Source organism: Lepidochelys kempii, chromosome 2 (assembly GCF_965140285.1).
Source record: "Lepidochelys kempii isolate rLepKem1 chromosome 2, rLepKem1.hap1, whole genome shotgun sequence".
Taxonomy (NCBI): domain Eukaryota; kingdom Metazoa; phylum Chordata; order Testudines; family Cheloniidae; genus Lepidochelys; species Lepidochelys kempii.
This window is the reverse complement of record NC_136381.1, coordinates 139,385,406-139,409,098: the sequence shown is the minus strand read 5'-3', so window position 1 is coordinate 139,409,098 and position 23,693 is coordinate 139,385,406. Positions and strand designations below refer to the sequence as shown.

At 39.6% G+C, this 23,693-nt stretch overlaps 1 long non-coding RNA gene across 1 annotated transcript; it reads right to left on the bottom strand.

Annotated features, from left to right (window-relative positions):
- Positions 1-2,010: 2,010 nt before the first annotated feature.
- On the bottom strand, positions 2,011-23,414 carry LOC140905975 (uncharacterized). Its single transcript, XR_012157010.1, has 3 exons — positions 23,334-23,414; positions 5,284-5,373; positions 2,011-2,083 (listed from the first exon to the last, which is right to left on the bottom strand). It is a non-coding gene; the product is annotated as an uncharacterized LOC140905975 (long non-coding RNA).
- Between the last annotated feature and the right edge of the window lie 279 nt (positions 23,415-23,693).

Sequence of the window (23,693 nt, the reverse complement as noted above, 5' to 3'; positions counted from 1 at the left end):
GCTAAAAATAGTAGTGTAGACACGAGACACAGCTTGGGAGAGTAGACAGCATGTAGGCTATGTACTCACATACCCATGCCCTTCAGATGTGTCTTTACTCTACTTGACTAAGCCATGCTTCATTGGCTACACTGTTATACTTGTGCTAGGGAGGCTGTGCACATAGCTACTCTACATGCCATCAAAAGAGGTGTGCAGTGTAGATGTACCTAGAGTAACTAACAAATCATTAACAAGAATAATAATCTCTTTCCCCACAGACAGCCCAATGGAATGGACACTCTTTTAAAGAGAGAAGAAGCAATTACACAGCTATTATGAGAGCCCCTGAATCACTGTCCCACTCAAAAACCAAAAAAATCTAAGCAATAAACTGACATTGGTCCCAATTCCATGCATCATTCACAGCAACTCAATCAACAGTGGGGTGCTTCCATCTTTCAGAGAAAAGAATCATGCATGGAAGCAGAAGCTCAAGTGCCCCAGAAAAGATAACGCACATACTGCTAAGTGGTGCCAAATCAGCAATGGAACTTCTTTTGAGAGATGCCAGTGTGCTGGACACCGTACGAAAGAGAAAGAAAACCACAGTTTCTGCCGAAGCAAATCAGAATACAGAAAGCTCCATTCAGCGCCATTGAAATTAATGGTAAAAAGAACAGAATCAGTCCTTAGCTTAGACAGATTTCAACTGAGAACAGAATGCACCAAGAACCCAATCTTGTATTTATGTCTGTATTAAGGGTCCCATTGACCTCAGTGTGGTAGACCCCAAACAATAGTCAAAACTCAAACGTTTATGAATTCCTTCATTCTTTCGCAATATTTGGCAATTTATTTTCACATAATCAATTGTCAGCCTATGGATGGCTCATGATACTCACCGCAGGTGAAAATCACTCCCGACAGAAGCCAGCACCACACACCTATACTCCATTTAAGTCCCAATTAAATCCTCTTTAAAGAATTTAGTGGGGACCCAAGTGGTGCCCAGGTCTCGTGCTGGTATTCTGGATGGGTGAGGATCAAAGCAATTTTCTCTTGGTGAAATCACTATTTTTAATTCTCCAGGGAGCAGCACAAGGGTTGCTGTTTTGAGAAGTTGCTGTTTGTTATGCTGTGTTATGTGGTTGCTGCTGTGGTTGGGACTCAGGAGCTTCCTCCTTACTCCCTCACCCCAGCCCAAACTGTGCAAGGAGCTTTTCACATAATAGTAAACAGCCATAATACTAAAACAGCTCTGATTGACAGTTAGATTTAGTAATTGTGATTGTCCTGTAAGTATGGACCACCAAAGAGGGTATAAAGGTGATTGGAGGCTATGTATGCTAATGTCAGGTTTGGGAAACAAGCCAGTCAGAACAGGTTAAAAACTGTATAAAAGGACAGAGGGTTAACAGGCAAAAGTCAGTCAAGACAGGGAGCAAGGAGAAGATTAGACCAGAAGACAAACCTAAATGACTTGTTATGCTTATAAGAAGCACACGGAATCTTTTTCAATGGGATAAGGTAATACACTGCATTTATTGAGAGTACAATTTAATCATTAAAATCAGCATATACTTCTTTTCTCTCTCTCTCACTCTCACACACACACTCCAAAGGTTCTGCAGCTGGATCTTATAGTTACCAGTCCTTAGCATTGCTCGGTCAGTTTCAGTAGCCAGCTGAAACTACACACAAGGGAGGGAGGGAGGGGGAGCTGGAGTCTCTGTCCAATGCACTAGAAGCTCTGGTGTTGATGCAAAATGAACCCAAAGTCCCATAACAATACACCCTTCTTTTATAGCAATAAGTTCCCCTGGGAGTCTATGGGCTGTGTTATGTCATACTGGAGTCATTAATCACAAAGTAGTCAAGGCTGCTCCAAATCAGCATTATTTTGGGTTGTTTTCCACAGCTGTTTCTATCTCCTCTCTCTGGCTCCACGCTTTAGCTCATCCTTGGGGATGCATGCCTCTGCTTTAGGGTCGTCAATCTGCCCTTCTTCAGCCCTTCTGATCATTAGGGTGGCACCTCTTGATTCCTTCACTCCGCTCTTGACCATCCGGCTCATCTGGTACTGGCGCCTCCTGTCTCTTATCTGTTAGCATACCATACATTCCTCACTCACACAGAACAGTACTTTTTTTTAAAAAGGGCTTCTCACAGAGCAAAGGTTTCTTACAATGCAAAGCAGAGCTGAACCATCCTATCCTTAATAAAACAATTCCTTCTTACTACTACTAAAAATGCAATAAAACCCAAAACCATTTCTTCTTGCTAATTCACAACACATCATATCATATACTAACAAAATGAATACAGATCTTAATACTTAGAATAATTATCGCTTAAAACAATGTTCAAGGTTAGGCTTTCCGGCCTACATTGTGAAGAACAGCAAAGAAGCAACTACAGGGTAATAGCAGCAGCACCACTGAGACAGACCAGAAGGATCCTTAGACAGAGCAAAGGGAAAGAAGCCTACGGAGAGTAAGCCCACTAGCCATAGTATAGGATAGAAATAGGGTTAATTAATGTGTATGTCTGGGTTAATAAAGATGGGTGTCTATGGTGTGTATGTGTATGTTACTATGTATAAAGTTTAGAGTTTATTAAAAAGAAAAGGAGGACTTGTGGCACCTTAGAGACCAACCAATTTATTTGAGCATAAGCTTTCCTGAGCTACAGCTCACTTCATCGGATGCATACAATGGAAAATACAGTGAGGAGATTTATATACACACAGACCATGCAAAAATGGATGTTTACCATACACACTGTAAGGAGAGTGATCACTTAAGATGAGCTATTACCAGCAGGAGAGTGGGGTGGGGGAAGAGAAAACCTTTTGAAGTGATAATCAAGGTGGGCCATTTCCAGGAGTTAACAAGAACGTCTGAGGAACAGTGGGGGGGGGGGGAGGAATAAACAAGGGGAAATAGTTTTACTTTGTATAATGACTCAACCACTCCCAGTCTCTATTCAAGCCTAAGTTCATTGTATCCAATTTGCAAATTAATTCCAATTCAGCAGTCTCTCGTTGGAGTCAGTTTTCGAAGTTTTTTTGTTGAAGGATAGTCACTTTTAGAGCAGAAATCGAGTGACCAGAGAGATTGAAGTGTTCTCCGACTGGTTTATGAATGTTATAATTCTTGACATCTGATTTGTGTCCATTTATTCTTTTACGTAGAGACTGTCCAGTTTGCCCAATGTACATGGCAGAGGGGCATTGCTGGCACATGATGGCATATATCACATTGGTAAATGTGCAGGTGAACGAGCCTCTGATCGTGTGGCTGATGTGATTAGGCCCTATGATGGTGTCCCCTGAATAGATATGTGGACACAGTTGGCAACTGACTTTATTGCAAGGATAGGTTCCTGGGTTAGTGGTTCTGTTGTGTGGTGTGTGGTTGATGGTGAGTATTTGCTTCAAGCTGTGGGGCTGTCTGTAGGCAAGGACTGGCCTGTCTCCCAAGATTTGTGAGAGTGTTGGGTCAAGATTGCTGTCAGTGTCCTGCATATGACTGATCACCGTGTGCAGAACATAATCACTTAAGCCATTCCAACTGCATGACATTAAGGTCTTGGGTACTTTAATTTGGATACTTATGCTAAGGGATTTATGTTTATGTTTTAATTTATGTTTAGATTAATTGTATTAGGAAAAAATGTTCACACCAAAGAAAATACTTTGTTTTGGAAAAGTACTGCCTGGGTGTCAATCCTTTGAGTGGAAGGCTGTATCTGTGTCCTTTAGTGTGGATCAGTGGACGCAGTCTTAGGGTCAGGAGTGGTATAGTGGTCAGAGGGGGCTTATCATAAGTGATCGAACAACTGCGCTAGGTCCCACTGTTTTCAGGGAAACAGAATTGGGCACAGAGGGTGGAGACCAAGGGAGGCAGATTCTGTCCTGAGGAAGCAAGCTGTTTTCAGTGAAACAGGTCTGGGCCTGTAACAGGGTGATTACCCCGCTCCTGATATAAAAGGCTGAAGAGCAGCTGAAGGAGGCTGGCCAGGTAGTTGGCCCCAGCTGTGGCCAGCTCAATCAGGGTCCAGCTGGCCATTATAAGAGGGCTGGGAGTCAGGAGCTGGAGGAATCTTACTCTAGCCCTGGAGTAGGAAGGGCTAGCTGCCTGGAGCAAGGTACCTGAAGCAGAGCAGTGCTAGGGAAGGGCAAAGGGAGCTGGGGATCTCCAGCCTGATAAATTCCCAGGCTGCAGGCCTTGGTGAAGGCCTACAGAGGTACTGGGGCAGCCTGAGGACAGGCAAAGGCAGCAGGTCCTAACCCATTGCCAATGATGAGTGGCTATTACACTGTAGTCTACCCAGTGAGCGGGGGTTAGATGATGACTGGCAGTAGCCACTGAGGCAAAGTGAGTTTAGAGGGTTAGGGGTTACCCTAGGAGGGGAAACCCAAAGTGAGGGGGTACTGCTGGGCAGAACCCTAAGTTAAAGGGCACTGGGGTCTGGGAGGGACATGGGGCCAGTGGCAGGTGAGACACCAGCTGGCAGAGGGCACTCTGAAGCTGGTGAAGAGCTAATTCCCAAGAGGACCAGCAGGAGGCGCTGCAGCAGTAAGTCTCAACCTCACTACAGGGCCCCAAAGGAAGGCAGATTCTATCCTGGGGAAACAGGAGTTAACAGGAAAAAACAAACAACCAGAAACAGTTGTAGTCAAACGGACAACCATAGCCTGTGTAAGGATCAGTAGAAGGCAGTCTGCCACTGCCCTTGTCATGAAATGGTTGTAGCTGTAAGCACAGCTTTGCAGGTTGAAAGGGTGGCGATTAATGGTCACAACCTAAATTTCTGCCCCTTTCATCTTACAAAAACAGATAAGTGAGTCAGGTAAAGGGAATCTCTGCTAAGTCCAGGAAGGGGCAATAGATGAGCTATTGTGTGGGGTACCCTGGGTCTGTCTTAGGGGGTAACAGTTCAGGGAAGGTAACAATCTGGAAGTTACCTATACGAACATATATATGTATTAAACAAAAGGTTCATGTGGCCATCTTCTCATGTTTTCCCTCCTGTTTAGATACGGCTAAGTCATCCAATCATGGAACGGAACCAATACTACATGACTCATGTCACCTCTGACTTCACACATAATGAGTAGATAAGAGTCCAAAACGTAGCTGAAACAAATAGATTACAAAGCTACCTGTTGATTGAAATAATTCTGTAAGTATTTGTCTAACAGTTGCAAATAATGAAACTATTAATAAAAAAAGTCTGTTCATAGATAATTTAGGAATGGAAATATGCATTGGATAAATTAGTCACCAAATAGTTTACCTCGATCTGTTGCTGAGATATGTGAAATACTCTCCCAATCAGGATAGCAGGGACTGAGGACACCATCCAACTCTCATCTATAGAAACGGACTGGGAAACAACACAAAGGAAGTGTTGTTAGGAGATTTTATATAGATCTAAACACACACTTATCTTGTGAGTGTAAAAATCCTAGGTGATCGAAGAGGTTAATATTATAGATGAATAGGATTTACACAATTATCTATGTAGTTCGTAACTTTCTAAATCCATCAAAGACAATATTGATTTCTTTTGGTTTTGGAGTAAAATAAGTGTGTTTATGGAAATAATAATCAAAGTTATTGAAGCTGTAATAGCAAGTAGAAGAACCAAAATATATGTATTAAAAATAGGCTTAGCTATATGTCTTATGCATTAAGTGTAAAGGGCTTAGAAAGAGTCCCAGTAGAAGTTAAGATAAGCTAGCATGAGTATTATATGCTTGACCTAAGGTTATAAAATTTAGCATTATATATCTTGTGATACTTTAGTCATTCATTGTGTGATAAACAAGTAAACCACAAACATACATATGGTAACATCTTAGGGTACTTTAGCAATAAGCTAATCATGAAGGTAACTGCACTGACAGATCAAAACTATTGGGATATTAATTGATGCAAGTGAGGTCAGAAGTTTAACTATAGTTAGTCAGAATGCCACACATGGGCAGGGACTGAAACCAGATCAAATGTGGTCCCAGACATGCGTGGGTCAAATAGGAAAAGCTGTATAAAAGATGTGCTTATCCAATCAAAAGAGACTATCTGGGAGAAGTTTCAGAGTAGCAGCCGTGTTAGTCTCTATTCGCAAAAAGAAAAGGAGTACTAGTGGCACCTTAGAGACTAACCAATTTATTTGAGCATAAGCTTTCGTGAGCTACAGCTCACTTCATCGGAGAAGCAAACAGGAAATTAAGCAACAGAGATAAGGTACCTTAAAGGAACAATGAAGAAAGCTATTAATTAGGAACTGTCCCTGCCTAGCTCTAACCAATCTAGCTAGGTTTAGTCTTCCCAGACCCAAATCTAGAATCAAAGCGAATACTAAACCATTAAAGGACCTGAGGCCTAGAAAAGAAGGGGCATTGAGTGGGCAGTAGTGGCTAGACATAAGCCTCTGACAGAGAAATATATAATATGCTGTCTCTGTCTCCCACCCCAAGAGTAGGAATGGCTAGGCTAAATGGAACTTACTCAGCACTTGCAAAGAAAGAATAAAGTGTAAGTAGGAACCAGGCATACAGACTTTTTGTTGTTTTGTCCCTTTTGCCTGCTTGCTATGTAATTTCGGTGAATAAATAATGTTTTGTTTTGAAGAAACTGTCTTTGAGTCACTGTAACCAGAAGTTGGTTACAGATGCCTAGAGGAAAAGGGCTTACGGGTTCCAAATGCTTTTGGGCCTGTTGTGTCAATGTGGTTGGTAAACAGGGAGCTTGCCATCCAGATATCAAGTAAAAGAAAAAAAAGTTGGACCACATGGTTCCCTACTTGACACAAAGAAAGAAGGAAAGCCTGTCACCTGAAGGGTGCACATGAGAGGAACTAAAAGCAAAATTCACCCTGCAACTGTGACACAGAGTAGTTGTAAACGTTTTGAGGATCATATGGATGAAAGGCAGCAGTAACTGTAAAGTTATTCTTATTTACAAAATTGAGATGCAGTATTATTATTTGTATTCCAGTAGTACCTAGATGCCCCAATGTGGGCTCCATTGTGCTTGATACTATACACATGAGCAAAAAGACTAAGGAGCTTAATATATACATAAATTATTTAGATGGTATAAATAGTAAATTTATAATCTCACCTACACTGTCCTCATTTCTAATATTTTCTGATTGCCTTATTTAGCATGCAAAAAGTCATTCATCCTTATTTTAATATACTTTTTATAAGTTTTATCCCTTGATTTTTATTCTTTATTTGATTCTTGCTTATCAGATTTAGTCAGGAAGCAAGTCTAAAGAAAAATTGTTTCCAGAATTTAAGATTCCCCAATAAACTATGTAATTAATTACTCCAGAACTACTACTTTTCAGATACACCTCAAGACTTTCCTTAATTTTTTTTAGCTTCTTTGCCTATGAACTCAATTACCCTAATGAAACCTTTTAAAATATACCATGATAAATTGAAGAGGCATTAAAAGTGTTCTATCCAAAAATATTTCAAGCCTCAGTTATCCTATAAAGTTAGAAGTCTTCTTTAACAAGGTATTACACTAAAGGTATATCTTCTAGAAATTCTGATTTTTAATGCTTGGCCTTTAATTTGGAGTTTAATCAAAACACTATTAGAAGTTTGAATAGATTCCATTTTGCTATTTTAAACTTATATGCAACATTGTGAAAACAGACAGCAGCCTAATCTTATGTAGGAATTGTGCTCATGAGAATAAGAAGAAAATTGTTTTATGTTCAGGTTCATTTGCCTCCAAAAATCAATTAAGCTGAGTTCTTTCACGCTTAATTTTATTACTTTCACTGAGTCAGACAGTGCTTCCCTTTAACTGAGAAGATCTATCTATCTGAGAACTTTTATGTGAAAAAGAGCTGATGTCTCCAGCTATGCAAGTAAATGGAAACAGTTACTGCAGAAGAATGTTCTTTAAAAATAAGAATATGCAATATATTAACCGCTTAAATATCTGCACTATTTACATTTTGTATAAGGAACCCATCACCATGGTAACTGAATACCTTCCAAAAAAGGCTCCTCAACAAAAATTGGAAAATATCCATTTTGTAGGGCTCTTCCTTTGAGTGAGGTTGGGCTGCTGGATGAGGCACAGGGCTGGGAATTAGGAGATCCCTGTGAGACTTTGGGCAAGTCATTTAGGCCCTGTGCTGCATGGAGAACAAGATGGATGAAACTCCTGAACTCAACTGGAACCCTAGTGACTTCAGTGGAGGCCCACTGTCATGGATCTCAGTGTAAGATTAAAGCCTTAATCTCTCTCTGCCTCAGTTTTAGGTCTCCATCTATGACTTCTGAAGATTTAAACAATAGAAACTGTGTATCAAAAAACCCTCAGGGCTTCCTAACAATTAATTAGGCTTGCAATCACATATGAAAAACAGCAACATACAGCAAACAAAGTAACTCAACTGGCCAATAAATACAAAACAGAAGATGCCCCCTCCACCCTCTCAAGGACCCACTGTGGTAGACAAGCTCTAATACTTTCCCCTACATAACTAGGGCATTGTGAGAATAAATTCATAGATGCTGTTAAGATACTTAGATAATATAGTGATAGGAGTTGGAAAAGTACCTAGAGAAATAGGGCTTTGTTTGATTTTAATATGGGGTTGTTTGGTGGGTTCTTTTGGGGGAAGGCTATAGCAAAAAAGAAAAGGAAGATTTTATTCATTTTGCTTTGAAGACACCAAGATTCATTATCTGCCATACATCTAAATTCTATCTGGTTGTAAAATGTAATTTAGGAAATGTGTCTTCCTGTTGGATCTGTGAGAGGATTTAATTTCATATTCCTCTTCCTGAAGATAATAGCATTAGCCTTTTTTTGCAAACTGGCACAAAAAGGTACTTCTCCAGGAGAACCCACATTTACATTGTGGAGTAGACTGTAACACTAAGATTGGACCCTAGCGTGAGCTCTGAAATGCATTATAGGAGGATCCAGGGTGGACTCTCTGTAGTCCATTGTAGACAAAAGGCAGGGCTATATCCACCCTCTTCCCCACCCATTTTGGCTAACAGCTGCAGAGGCACTGTCCAGGAGCTGCCCATGAATTCTGGGGAGCAGAGAAGCATGAATTGAGTCCAGCCCTGTGGCAGAGCTGGTATGTAGGGAAGAGCCACATGGAAGAGAAGACCATGCTTGTTAACAAGCAAGCTTGTTTACTGAGTAAAATAGAAAAAAGGGAAGCATGCTCTAGAAGATTCTTATCTGGAGAATGGACTCAGGGTGTGGTACACAGCAGGCTTACTCCACTGAAAATCTGGAGATAAGCAGACTTTATTTATCAAGCTCCACAACTGGCAATACTGGTTAGTCAGGATGAGAACATCAGCACATCTGACTCTCATAGCGGGTGCTGGGGACCACAGTGACCTAAGCAGGTGAGACATGAGGCAGAGAAAAGGAAGATGAAAACATCTGGGAGAATTTGTTAATCATTGGTGTCCCTCTTTTCACTTGACTCCAAATCATCAACTCTGTCACCACAGAGGAAGCTGGACTCATCACCTCGTCGAAGCTTGAGACAAACATGTTCTCTCTAGTTTAACAGAGCATTGGGAGAGGCATCAATATCATGTCATACCAAAAGTTTGGGAGGCTGAAGTTTTATCACACCTACACTTCTGGTTATAAACAATAACCTAAAAAAAGACCATTAGGCAATTTAGATCCTCAAAAGGAGATGTAGATATAAATTACATGGGATGATTTTTAATCATGCAAATTTAAAATAAAATGAAAAATTAATTTAAGTGTATGAACTGTGCATGGCTTCAGGCTGCAGTGTGCAAGTAGAAAAGATACAGTGTGCAGTGAATTGTCACAATGGTATAAGTTATCCAAAAGTGACCAGTGATTTTTGGATAGCAAACTTGCAACATGTGAAAGAGACTTAATTTTTAGAGAAGGGTTGCTCATCACTTTTTGAAAATCAGGTCCAATCAAAGCGTCAACTTAGACACACAATCTGTATTTACCGTTGAAAACTTAAGCCTGGATCTTTTTATTTTTAAGTAATAAATATGTTTGCCTGCTTCCAAAACCAGTTCTTTGGCCATTTTTATTTGCTTAATTTTCTAACATCTTGTCTCCATGACAAAGTTGTAGCAACTTAGTTACATCAGTTTTAAAAACTGATCTAGTTTTAAAAAATAAAGCCCTGTATCAGGATTCTCTTAAAAATCAGTTTAAAAAGTGCCTTATCTCAATTTAACTAGTTAAGCTATTAATTATATTGATATAAGGCACCCCAGGGGCTGGCAAATATTCAGATACATCAGTTTCTATGATATTTTAGTTACATTGGTACAACTTTCACATGTAGACAAGGCCTAAGTTTCCATTTGTATCAGACTTTTTTTATGCTTCTCCATGCGAAATCATCTTGTAGAAGACTGTATGTATACAAATATCAACTGGAAATAGAAAATGAAAAGCCATACCTATGTTACCCATTGAAACTGTACACAGTGATAGAATATTATTTTTAAAAGCAGCAACATTGCCAGTTAGAAGATAAAGTTATAAATGTGTACAATTAACTAAGTCTGTAAGAGCTAATTTACAGTGGCCATAAAAACCATGACTTGGTGACTAAATGTCATATTGTAATACATTGGAGAGAAAAGGGGGGTGAGATAATGTCTTTTATTGGACCAACTTCTGTTGGTGAGAGAGATATGTACTGTAATACATGTCATTGTAAAGCAGACAAATTATTGCTAGGGGCAAATCAAAATATAAAGTGATAAAGTCACATTTAATTTATATGTATTGACTTATAAATTTTTTTTCCTAATTTATTAGCCATGCATTACAAATCTGCGCTACTGAAAACAATTATGTAATGCTGTTTATCAAAATATACCAAGCAGATTTCAGAAACAGTAACAGGGATAACTAAAACTAGTGTTAAAATCAAAAAGATGTGGCCTCTGATTCTATATTTGGGTCAGATGCCTTTGCAAACCTGAACTTTCCTTCATAATCTCTGTTACCTCCATCACTCCAAACTCACTTAAAAACACCCCCCCACCACTGGCCTATTTTTCAGAGATAGGAAGCTCCCACAGCTGCCATTGACTTTAATTGCAATCATGTGTTTTCAGCACTTCTGAAAGTCAAGCCCCATGAACCTTTACAGGTGACTTGCCTGTCATTTGAAATTGTTCAGAACTAGAGAGCTCACAGTTTTCTTGAGACCTCACTAAAGTCCTCCAATTTTGTGAAAGTTTTATCTACAAAAGACAATTTTCACTAGGTCACTTTCTGGATCAGCATTTTGCGAAACTCTGACTGCAGCACAGAAAAAGCCAAGTTCTAGGAGCTCATGCCTAATGCGTGTGATGCAGAGAAATGCTAGATACATGGTCTCTTCTTTGGTGCAGCATCATGAAACAAACCTACTAAACACAACTACCTGAGTGTGTCAAGCTGGAACAAGAGCATATGGCATATATGAAGCAACACAATACAGCTAATTCATGAAATGTCTTTTCTCTTGGAATTGTTTGTACAACTCTGGTATTGAATTCTATGAGATTCCAACCAACTTTATACTACTCTCCCCATAATAGGGTAACACAATGTGTGTGCGTGTGTGTGAGTGAGAAATTTCCCAATACCATTTCTGTGGCATCAATTAGTTTGTCTTTCAGACAGTGGCACTGATTAAACTAATGATGCATGGAGGATTACTGTGCACACATCCTATGCTTTTGACACCACTTCACCTTCACCTTTATTGGCGTCCCGTAAAATATTTAGAAGAAAATTATTAGTGTCATTGCACCCAGTGCACACATAGATCACTAGAAGTTTATTTCATAAACTAAGAGCTGCAGTCCCTATCATTATAATTTTCCTCCACTTTCACTTTCCCCACTCTGTTAAGAACCAACATTTTCTGCTCACTGATCTTACCTCTTTTCTAAGAAAAGTTTTTTCTTCCTTCACACTATACAGAAGTATCATCCACTTTTCATCAGATGAACATCCTGAAACAGTTTGCAATGATCAATAAGGGCCTAATTTTGCAGACAAGTGCCTTCAACTTCCATCAACAGAGCTAAGTTTCTGTGTACACTCACACTTAGACAGGCCCTGATTTTCCACTGGTGTGTATCACTCAGGTACACCATTAGCTTCAGTAGTCTGACTCTGAGCTACACCTCTAAATGAGGGAGGAAGATGGGAAAGCTGCACAGCCAGGGAATGTAATGTGAAAATTCTCTCCCCTATGTAATAGTATTTATAAACGGTGAGGCTCATGAAACTATTCATGTGTATAAAGTTAATAGTGTATTTAAGGATTTTCTTTGCTCAATCAGTGCCATAGAGATCAATCCATATCTTAAGGAAGTCAAATCTTTCCATCAACTTTAATGGGAGCTGTATCAGGCCCTGAAAGAAGATGGGGCTATTTGAATTCTTTTCTTGATTACTGTGGTTTAGAAGGGAAGAAAAAGTAGGAATGCTATTCTGATTTTTTCCTCAATTTTGCTCCACCCACTTAATGTTCTCTCAGCAGCCCACTCATTCTTCATGATTTAACAAACTCTCCACAGGAGCATTAGTTATACCCTCATCATACCCTTCAGTAGTGTGAGTGGCTTTGCTTTCAATCACTTTGATATGGTTACTAGGCTCAAAACAATACAAAAAATTACAGACTTAGGAAGAGAAAAGCAGTTATCAGCAAGTCCTTATTCCTGGTCAGAGATAAATTTCCAGACACAAGGCTGCATTGTTTCTTTGTGTTGTGTTGTGTTGTGACCCAAAGTCAGACAGGACAACTTTCCAGTTGTTCAGAACGAAGTCAATGGCTGGAAGAAGTGACAGCCCCTCGAATTGGAATACGATGATGCAAGAGGCTACTGAAGGCATGTTCTGAAGAGTGTAAGTGCTCCCTCAGTTCTTGAACTCTCTTTGTTGAGGTATGAAATCTACTGAAACATTTGACAGTTAAACCTTCATCATCATAGGTGAGAACTTGTCATGTGCTGCACAATATAGACATATTCATACAATGGCTGGGCTTTCACAATGATGAAGATGGAATGTTGCTGCATTCTGTAGTTTAGTGATGTCCTGTCAGGAGCACATGCAGCTGTATTACCCTGTTGTGAATATCTCTCCCAGTTTTGATGAAATCTTTATAGAAATTGTATCTTCATTTTTCATCTCCATGATCAGAGAAATCCAGGTAACCTCCACATTGTTCATTATCTTTTTGAAAATCATTGAACTGTGACATTTCCTTTCACTTGACAATTCACTAGCAATTAAAAATTGCTTATTCTTTTCCAAGGCCCATAGCTTCAATGGAAAGCCAACACACTGCTCTTATACTTTGCACAGTCGCTGTGAATTCTCTTACTAACTGGGTTAAAAGCTTCATGGCAGAATCTAATAAGTAACTGTGGGGACAACACATACCATGATACACTCATACAACTTCAGCTGCTGCTCTGGTCCTCTTGAGTGGAGTGTAATAGAGGACCTTTTAGCAATGTGTGTGCTCTTGGCTTTTAATGGCAATGGTCTGCTTCTGTTTATCTGATTTATTTTTGTCTGTCTTTCTTTTCTTTTTTTTTTGCGACAGAACCAATGCAGAAAACACTGCTGGATCCAGACTAGAGTTGGGAGGAAAAAAAAGTCTAATAGTTTAAAACTATTTTCGAATCAGTGTTCAGTTTTCCCAAAAGTTTCATCTAAACACAAAAAAACACAAAGCGCTTTGTTAATTTTGAAACTAAATGTTTCATTTCAACTCCAAATTTTTCATTCTGATTTCGGGCATTTTTACAAAGCAAAGGAGAGGAACTTGCTTATACTCTTTAGCCAAATTGTTAGGGTACTCACTTGGGGTGTGAGAAACGCAGGTTCAATTCCCCTTCTTCCAGATTTAGAGAAAGGATTTGAACTTGGGTCTCCCTTCTTTGCAGAGGAGTACCTTAACCAGCCAGGCATGGGATAATCCACCGTAGACCTCTCTCAATCTCTTCTGTTGAAGCTGTTCCATGGATGTCTAAATAATTTAATAGTCATTGGAGCAGGGATTGGATCTGGGTCTCCCACATCCTGTGAGCCGACCCTGACCAGCAGGCAATCACGTCATTCTCAGGCTTTTTCCTGGCCCAATTATTATTCATTGTCATTCATAATAGCAATTCACAGTAAGTGAATTTTATGAATCAGCATTTTATTAACCAAATCTTCTTTGTCTTTAGTCAAAATACCCAAAATTGAAATTCAATTCCAACATGTAAGAAAGCATTCTGTTTTGGCCTCATCCATTTAGTTGCGACCCAACCTGTTTGGTTTTTTTGGATAGCGAGTCACTGAAAAATTTCAAAACTTTCATTTTTGGCTCAACCCGAAACAAATCTTGTGTTTTGATTTTTCAGAATTGCCAGCAAACTAAAAAATCCAACTATTTGCCCAGCTCTAATTGATACCTTTTGCCCTCCCACAATCACAACACTGAGATAGCAGTGATTTGAACTCTGAATACGTCATCCTTTCATTTCTTTCTTAAGCATCAAGATTTTTATTAATATTCTCTCAACATTACAGTCATGTTCCTAACTTTCTATGTTAAACATAAGCTCCCCAAAGATCAGGACACACCAATTCAAAGCACCACCAGACCCTGACAGAACAGATGCAAAACCTGCAGAGATATCTCCACTGCTACAGTGATCAATACCCCCCACAACACACCTTTCAAGATCCATGCACATGCCTATCACAACACGTGGTGTACCTCATCTAGTGCACTAAATGCCCCAACAACAACATGCCCCTCCTATGTAGGAGGCACCAGACAATCACTATGCTCTCGAATAAACTCGCACAGGAAAATGATAAGACAAAAACACCACATCACCTGTGGGTGAAAATTTTCACAAAGTGATCACTTTATATCTGACCTATGAGTCCTCATCCTCAATGGAAACTTGCTCAACACTTTTGAAAGATGAGCCTGAGAGCTTAAATTCATAACTTTGCTAGACACTAAAAATCATGGTCTCAGTGAAGATATTGGATGGATGATTTATTACAACAGTCTGTAACCCACTAACTCCCCTTTTTGTCCGATAACTACAGGGGTGTTAATGGACCACTTCACCTTGAATGGTCCCTTAGAATATGTGCCAACTACTTATGCTAAACTATCTGTTTGATCCTGTATTTAGCTGTGACACTCTGAGTACCTTTCCCAGACTTGAAGAACGGCTCTGTCTATCTCGACAGCTTGTCTTTCTCACCAACAGAAGTTGGTCCAACAGAAGATATTACCTCACCCACCTTGTCTATGTTAAACATAAACAGCCGAGAGCAGGTTCCAGGGCAGTCTCCCAAACCTTCCTATCTGTGCTGCCAATGTTCCTAGTTCAATCCCCAGTAGCTAGGAAGCCTCTAAAAATTGCTTGTGTTAAGAGAAAGGTTCCTCCATTCTGCCCCTCCAACCCTGTATTATAAAAAGGGGAGGGGTGGAACTGGAATTAGTGTGCCGAGAACCAACCCGTCTTCTGATGAAGAGCTGGAAACAACAGTGCTGGGGGACAGCATAGCTAACAACAGCCCCATTTACAGGATCCCCAGCCTACAATGAGCCAAGTCAGGAAACACAGACTGCGTTGTGAGAGAGAGAAGCAGGGCAGGTCTGGTACATTGTGTTCAAACAACCCAAAGTGCAATAGATTGTGTTTGTAAATACATAGTGTCACACTGGTAAACCAGGTGCCAGCTCTGGCCAAGGCCTTAGGCGCTAACTAAGAACTGACAATCCCATAGCTGGTAACCAAATCAGTTCACCTTTATGTTAGTTTTGTTCAAAATAGGTTTTAGTCATAGAAGAATGTTTTTAGTGTTTAGACGCTATGAAATGCTTGTAAGGTACTGCATGCATTAGTCTCACTTGTAATGTCAGTATTGTGTGCTACAAGGTAAAATATGTTTGTTTTATAATTGTAAAAATTCTTGTTCTGAACTTGTGAACTCAGACAGGAAGAGTGGTTCCTCTCGCCCATCAAGGAGGACTATCAAGCCATAATGGTCCATCTAGGACAAAAAGTTTGCTAATTGACCTATCCACCCATGAAGAAGTTACGAGCAGCAACCCTAGTTCCATCAGTTGGAACTCTGGGAGAACATCGTATAAAGATGCTCACAAAAAGAAATGTTTCAGAGTAGCAGCCGTGTTAGTCTGTATCCATAAAAAAGAAAAGGAATACTTGTGGCACCTTAGAGAGTAACAAATTTATTTGAGCATAAGCTTTCGTGAGCTACAGCTCACTTCATCGGATGCATGCAGTGGAAAATACAGTGGGGAGATTTTATATACACAAAGAACATGAAACAATGGGTATTACCATACACACTGCAATGAGAGTGATCAGGTAAGGTGAGCTATTACCAGTCCTTGCTTACAGACAGTTCCCCAGCCACACACCACAGAACAAAAACACTAACCCAGGAACCTATCCTTTCAACAAAGCCCATTGCCAACTGTGTCCACATGTCTATTCAGGTGACACCATCATAGGGCCTAATCACATCAGCCACACGATCAGAGGCTCGTTCACCTGCACATGTACCAATGTGATATGTGCCAGCAATGCCCCTCTGCCATGTACATTGGCCAAACCGGAGAGTCTCTACATAAAAGAATAAATGGACACAAATCAGACATCAAGAATTGTGACATTCAAAAACCAGTCGGAGAACACTTCAATCTCTCTGGTCACTCGATTACAGACCTAGAAGTCGCAATATCACAACAAAAAAACTTCAAAAACAGACTCCAACGAGAAACCTTTGAATTGGAATTAATTTGCAAATTGGATACAATTAACTTAGGCTTGAATAAAGACTGGGAGTGGATGTGTCATTACACAAAGTAAAACTATTTCCCCATGTTTATTTCCTTACCCCCCCACCCCCGTTCCTTACACGGTCTTGTCAACTGCTGGAAATGGCCCACCTTGATTATCATTACAAAAGGTTTTTTTTCTCTCCTTCTGGTAATAGCTCACCTTACCTGATCACTCTCGTTACAGTGTGTATGGTAACACCCATTGTTTCATGTTTTCTGTGTATATAAAATCTCCCCACTGTATTTTCCACTGCATGCATCCCAATGAAGTAAGCTGTAGCTCACAAAAGCTTATGCTCAAATAAATTTGCTCATCTCTAAGGTCCCACAAGTACTCCTTTTCTTTTTACAAAAAGAAATGTTTCTCTCATTGCTGTTTCAACTCTCATAGGGACACAGACACTAAACTAAGGCAGAGATCCCTAGAGGTTAGCCCTCAAGTCCACCATGAAAGACATTTTTGAATTTACAGATCATTACATCTCTATCATCTTTAGGCATCATAGATGGCAACTCGTTTGTGTGTACATTCTTGTTTGCTTTAATCTGTAAATAATTCTCTCCTTTATTTTTCCTAGTTAATAAACCTTTAGATCATTCATTACAGGACTGGCTAAAGGCATTGTCTTTGGTGTAAGCACTAGGGTACCAGTTGATCTGGGGTAAGTGACTGGTCACTTGGGACTGGAAAGCAACCTGAATACTTTGTGATTTTTGGTGTAAGTGGCCCTTTATCAGTAAGTGCACATTGCCTGGGTTGCAAAATGTAAATAGTGCAGATAGACTGGAGAGCCTAAGGGGACTGTCTGTGACTCCAAGGTATGACTATTATAGTAATCCAGAAGTTCACATTTGTTACTGGCTTGGTGAAATCAAATTACAAAATATACCACCAGTTTGGGATGTCTTTCCTTTTTTGACAGTCTGCCCTGAGGCAGGCATTCACAGTCATGAACCACTTCACACAGCGGGACACATAACTCATATTCATTTTGTAACCAGGAAACCCCTGGTGAGCCATGATGACTGCAGTTGAAGGAAAGGAACTGAGAGATGTGTCAGTTCTTTAAAAGAGGTATATTGATATTTATTTTATCAGCATCTACGCTTGTTTATTTTAGTCCCATTTCCCCATAAGCTCTCTGAAGCCAAACTATGTTCAATTTTTTTTCTGCCTGGGAAGTCCAGAGTTTTTATAGGTAGGCAGCCTCCAGCCTGGGCCTGGCCTGTTCCAAATTCCGTACCTTTTTTACCAAGACATTGCTTCTTCTCAGATGTCAATCTGCCAATGACTTCAGGGCTTTGCTCTCTGCACCAGTTTGCCCCACAGCAACTCTTAAGACACGCACACTTTTTTCTGGTGTTGCCTCTCTTCTTCCTCCTCATTCCTGGAGTGAACTGGGCCTATATTATACAGGCCCCAGACCATTCCCACTTCAGCAGGTGTTGCTAAGGGTTAATAGTTAATTGGAACCAGCTGAACCCTAAACTCATTCTAATACCTGGGGTAGTCTAGTATTTTGAAATGTGTTTTGCAAATGTTTTACTTTCATGACCTGAAATTATAAGTGAATAATCTCATTACTTGATTTTTCTTATGCTACATGTGGAAGAAGGTACCACAAAAATGCATGTTTTATAGCACAACTCCTGTAGTTTAGGTTACAAAACTGTTTGTTTTAAACTTTTGTTTCCACACATTTCTTCTTGAAATATTCATCTTTTGGGTTGACACCACCCATTCTTGGTTTAAGACCAAGGGTGATTTATTTTTATTTGTTTTAGTTTGGAAAATTGAGCAAAGTCATTTTAGTCAAAAACACCTCTCCCATTAAAAAAAAAAAATCTCAATTTAACAATCAGGGTGGCTACATTTTAATTAATTTATATATTGCTATGGGGCTAGGTAAAAGAAGGAAAATGCTGTTCCATCTCTCCTTAGTGCCCACATTCAATCTCTGCTTTGTACCCCACCATGATTCCTCAAGAGTGTAAAAGAGAAGGATTAAGCAATAAATTTTGTACATAAAAATGATCACTCCTATAAATTACACAATTACTATATCACGTGGCACTAATAAAAAATTATTTGGCTTTTTAGCATATTCTAGTTTCAGTAAAAATTAATGAAATCAAAATTTATTAATTGAAATAATTGTTAATTTTTATGTCTTTTTTGACTTCAATATATTACTAGTTGTACAAAAGAAAATAATTGTGCAATTAGTGATGGATTTGTCATTCTCATAAGTAATTATTATACTGCACTTAGATGCAGTTGAATAAAGTATGGGGGGGGTTAAATATAAAAACAACAAGAATTATTTTTTGGGGTTCGTAAATGTTTGTATATATTGAAAAATGAAATTACTGGTACAATGCTGCTATTGCATTGACTTCCTGTTAGTACTCTGTCTGAAGTGTTTTAATAAGGAAAGCTGCAAGCTGAGTGGATTTTTGAGTCGATACATTCACAGGAAGTGTTTTAATATTGGAAGGGTTTGGGGGGGTTTGGATACTCTTACCTACCCTATTATCCTGATTCTGCAATTGGCCATGCAATATACTTCTAGAATTGGGACCAAAATATATTACAGTATTGTGAAAGGAAGCAGTCAAAAGGGATCATAACTAAGGGGCTAAATCTGCTGTTGTTGCAGTCGTTCATTGGTTCATTAATTTTAGTGGAAGCCGGATCCAACCTTGAAGGGTCAGAGAAATAAATAAAATAAATTAAAAATCCTAAAAACTGGATAGCTCAGTGGTTTGAGCATTGGCCTGCTAAACCCAGGGTTGTGAGTTCAATCCTTGAGGGGGCCATTTAGGGATCTGGGGCAAAAATTGGGGATTGGTCCTGCTTTGAGCAGGGGGTTGGACTAGATGATCTCCTGAGGTCCCTTCCAACCCTGATATTCTATGATTCTATGATACTGTACACATATCTAAACTACAGCTAATTTGGATCTCTTGGGGAGATGGGCAGACCTTGAACTGGAGGGATATACATAGATATCACACTTCCCACCCTGCCTCCCAGTTCTTACTGCTGCTGGTTTACAGGAAAAGTGAGAACAGATAAAAGGTTTATGTTCACTATCAGTGTGTGTGTGTGCATATGCATATATGTGCGGGAGTGGAATATTTTATTATATACCCATAATCTGAGTTCAAGTGATAAAGTTGGGGAGGATGGGATCCCAGTTCATGCATTTTGATTGAAACCTTGAACAATCCAATGGTTTTAGCAGATTTGGGAGGTTATTTATATACAAAAGTAAAAATGAACAATAAGAGGTGTAAACCCCACACAGATTGAAACTGAACAAGTTTATGCAAAGCCCAGCAAAGCAAAATGCCACATTTCACAAGTTCCAGGGCTGTATCCTGCAAACACTGACTTAGAGGGGTCTGCAGACATGAGAGAAGACATTTCTAGGCATAAGTGTTTGCATGATAAGAGCCCTAATCAGGACTTGAGCTTTGTGCTCCATCAATGAGAGAACATGGGGCTCTGGCTCCACATTGACTCAAAGGGAAAGGCACCATCTATAGAATCACCAACACTATTTTCTGCTTATGGAAAAGTCCTACAGAATGACCGAAAGAATAAGCTCTCCTGCATAAACTGATAATTATATTCCTGCACTAGAATTCAAAAAGATGGTTTTAAAATTTATATCATAAAGCTCTTATTCTTTATTCAATCTGATAGGATTTTAAGAGTAATTTCTATAAAACTATCAGTTTCAGTGCTTTTAAATTCATAGTTTCAGAGCGCGTAGGCCACAAAGGGATCATTTAGTCTGATCTTCTGCATATGACTGCCCTGCACCTTTAAGTGCGTGGGCAGGGGAGAAGATGGGGGTGTTTGGCTGGCTGTCCAAGTGAAGAGAACAGTGCTTTATGGCTGGGGGAAAGGGGGAAGATGAAAACTGCTGCAAAAAGGGGCACTGTGATCACTGACTCATTCTTTGGGAATGCAGGGTTTAAAAAGGGGCAGCTCAGTGCCTCAAGCCTTCCCTTTTAAACAGACCAAGGGGTCCCAGCAATGAAATTTTTGGAAGGACTTGGAGTGAAAAAGAGGGGGAGCTGGTGGAAGCCCCCTACCCCGGGTATGATAAGGTCCCAGCAATGGATTTGCTGGCGGGATCTGGATGGAAAAAGAGGGGAAGCTGGTGAAAGCCCCCCGGATAATTCTGGAATAAATATGGAGTTACCTGCATTGTACACTGTTATCTGCTGGGTAGTCCCAGACATCTAATAATAACATTGCCGCCTGATTAAACCCATGTCAGATGTCTCCTGTCCTTCTTTCGGCATAGCCAGACAATCATAGGCAATTAAATTTCAGCCCCAGATACCCCTTCTATAATACTTTTCCACATGAGGCAGCAGCACCCAAGCCCTGACAAGGTCTGATCCCTGCTACCTGAAAACAAATGGAAATCACAGCCCGAAGTAAATAGGTTACGTGTATTAGTTTCTGACTGGAAAGCAATGGATTCGGGGACCTAGAGTCCATCAAAGCCAATCTTCAAGAAGTATGTTATGTCAAAATGATGTGTAACAAGAGTTTCTGAGGCCAAGAGGTGTCACAGCAGATATTATTTAAAGATTATTCCTGTAAATAAGTATTTTTACATACATGCTCTCTGATTGACTTTCAAGGAACCTATATGCATACTCCTAATTTTGTTACCCTGAAACTATTTTAATCTGAAGAAAAATAGTATTCTCAAACTGTCACTCTCACAATAGATTATCCTGAATTTCTGCATGTCCTTAGAAAGGAGTCTCTACTCTAACATGGTCACTACACAAATACTTGTATTTTATCCAATGGTTATTTCTAATAAGCTAAACTGCACATGTATTTAGATTGCTTATTCAGTTCAGCACAAAATGTACTGCATAAAATATCACATCTGGAAATAATTTTGGTCCAAAGTTGTTTGTAGAAATAAAAGACTGTTACTTTCATCTTGAAGCAGCATAACTAAGTTTTCTTATTTATTTTATTTTGCAAATGAGGACAAAAAAGGATGAGTTATATAAACTGAAGGATGACATAAGATTATGGCTTTCAGTACCAACCATCAGAGGGCAAGGAAGGGGCCAATTAGTAGAGCAGTGATATGAAGTTTGCACTTTTTCCGTTAACAAATACAGGATTCCAATTTCTCAGTATCCAATTTCACACTGTCTCAGTGTGGCAGCTTTTTTGATCTCTAAGTTTGCGTTAAGAGATATAATGGCTAATTACTGTCAATATCAAAGGCTACACAACTTGGGTAAAGAAAGTGAGATTATGAAGACTTAAGACCAGATCCAAAGTCCACTGAAACCACTGAATGCATCCGATGAAGTGAGCTGTAGCTCACGAAAGCTCATGCTCAAATAAATTGGTTCGTCTCTAAGGTGCTACTAGTACTCCTTTTCTTTTTGCGAATACAGACTAACATGGCTGCTACTCTGAAACCTGAAACCAATGAGTTCTTCCACTGACTTCAGTATGTGTCAGATCAGGCCCTTGAACTCAAGTATTTCACATTCTTCTAATGTTCATCTAAACTTTAAGAACACTCAGAGGACCAAACGTTTTGTCATAATAGAGAGCTAGGCTGGTTTACATGAAATGCAAACTGATGAGAGGGAAAAGGGTCTAAAAACTTTGTTAATCTTCACTGGAGTAGAAAACCAAAGTGCTATTTGGTATTCATGAGGACAATTAATTGAGGAGAAACTTTTGGTTCAGGAAAGTAGTATTTAGGGGGAGGGATTCAGATACTTGGAAGATCATGCCAGCTTTCCTTTAATTATTGAGGAATTAGAACAACAAACCTGCCAGGTTGCTAGCTGGACTTAGCCCAGGCAGATGGCACTACACCATATAAACCAGTTTTGGGGAAAAGTCTGCTACCATATGCTAGAGTCAGTTCAGACTAAGCTAATTAGTTCTTATTGTACTGAGAGACTATTCTCCATGAAATCTCTTATGGACAGGTCACAGTTACAGACTAGCAAAAGGGAGAAGGGAAAAAAGAGATAAAAATCCAAATGGTTGTATACTTTCAGTGAGCTTGTTTACTCCAGTCAAAAATAAAGGTCAGAATGGTAAACTATTACGAATAACCTTTCAGCTCAATCCCCATAGTACTAACATTCCTAAACCCTGTTTGGAAAATAAAAATTGAATGTTGTAATTAATTACATGCTGGTTCTCCTCCACCTCCCTGCCCCCCCCCCCCCAGCACCTTTCTCTCCCAGCTGTGGTAGCAAGAAATGCATAAAGAAGATCAGGGAATTGAACAATAATCAGTTAAACTACATAAATTGCAAAAGAACTTGCAACAGTCATTTAAGAAAGTTTAATACTTTGACACTAAGAGGAACAATGACAAGACTTGATGCGTAGATACTGTTAGCTGAAAAAATACCTTAGTATCCAGTATTCTCAGTCTTGGCTCTTTTTCCAGGCAAACATAAAAGTGGATGCCAGTTTCCCCAGGCTCTTCCCTGCAAGAATAAGATGAATACAGACACCTTTTAAAAAAGTAAGCTACCTGGGTGTTATATAACCATTTATCTGCAAATACTATGGCACTCTCAGTGTATCTGTCACTGCCTTGCCCTGTGACTGGACATGATTCTCAGGAGTAATATTTTTTGTCCTGTCTACTGAAATAGGCCATCACTGTGCTTTACAAATATTTAATCTCACAGGAGCCCTGTTTGGCAGGTACTTTAAATATCACTATACGCAGAGTCCAGATGGCTAAACTAACATACTAGGAAGC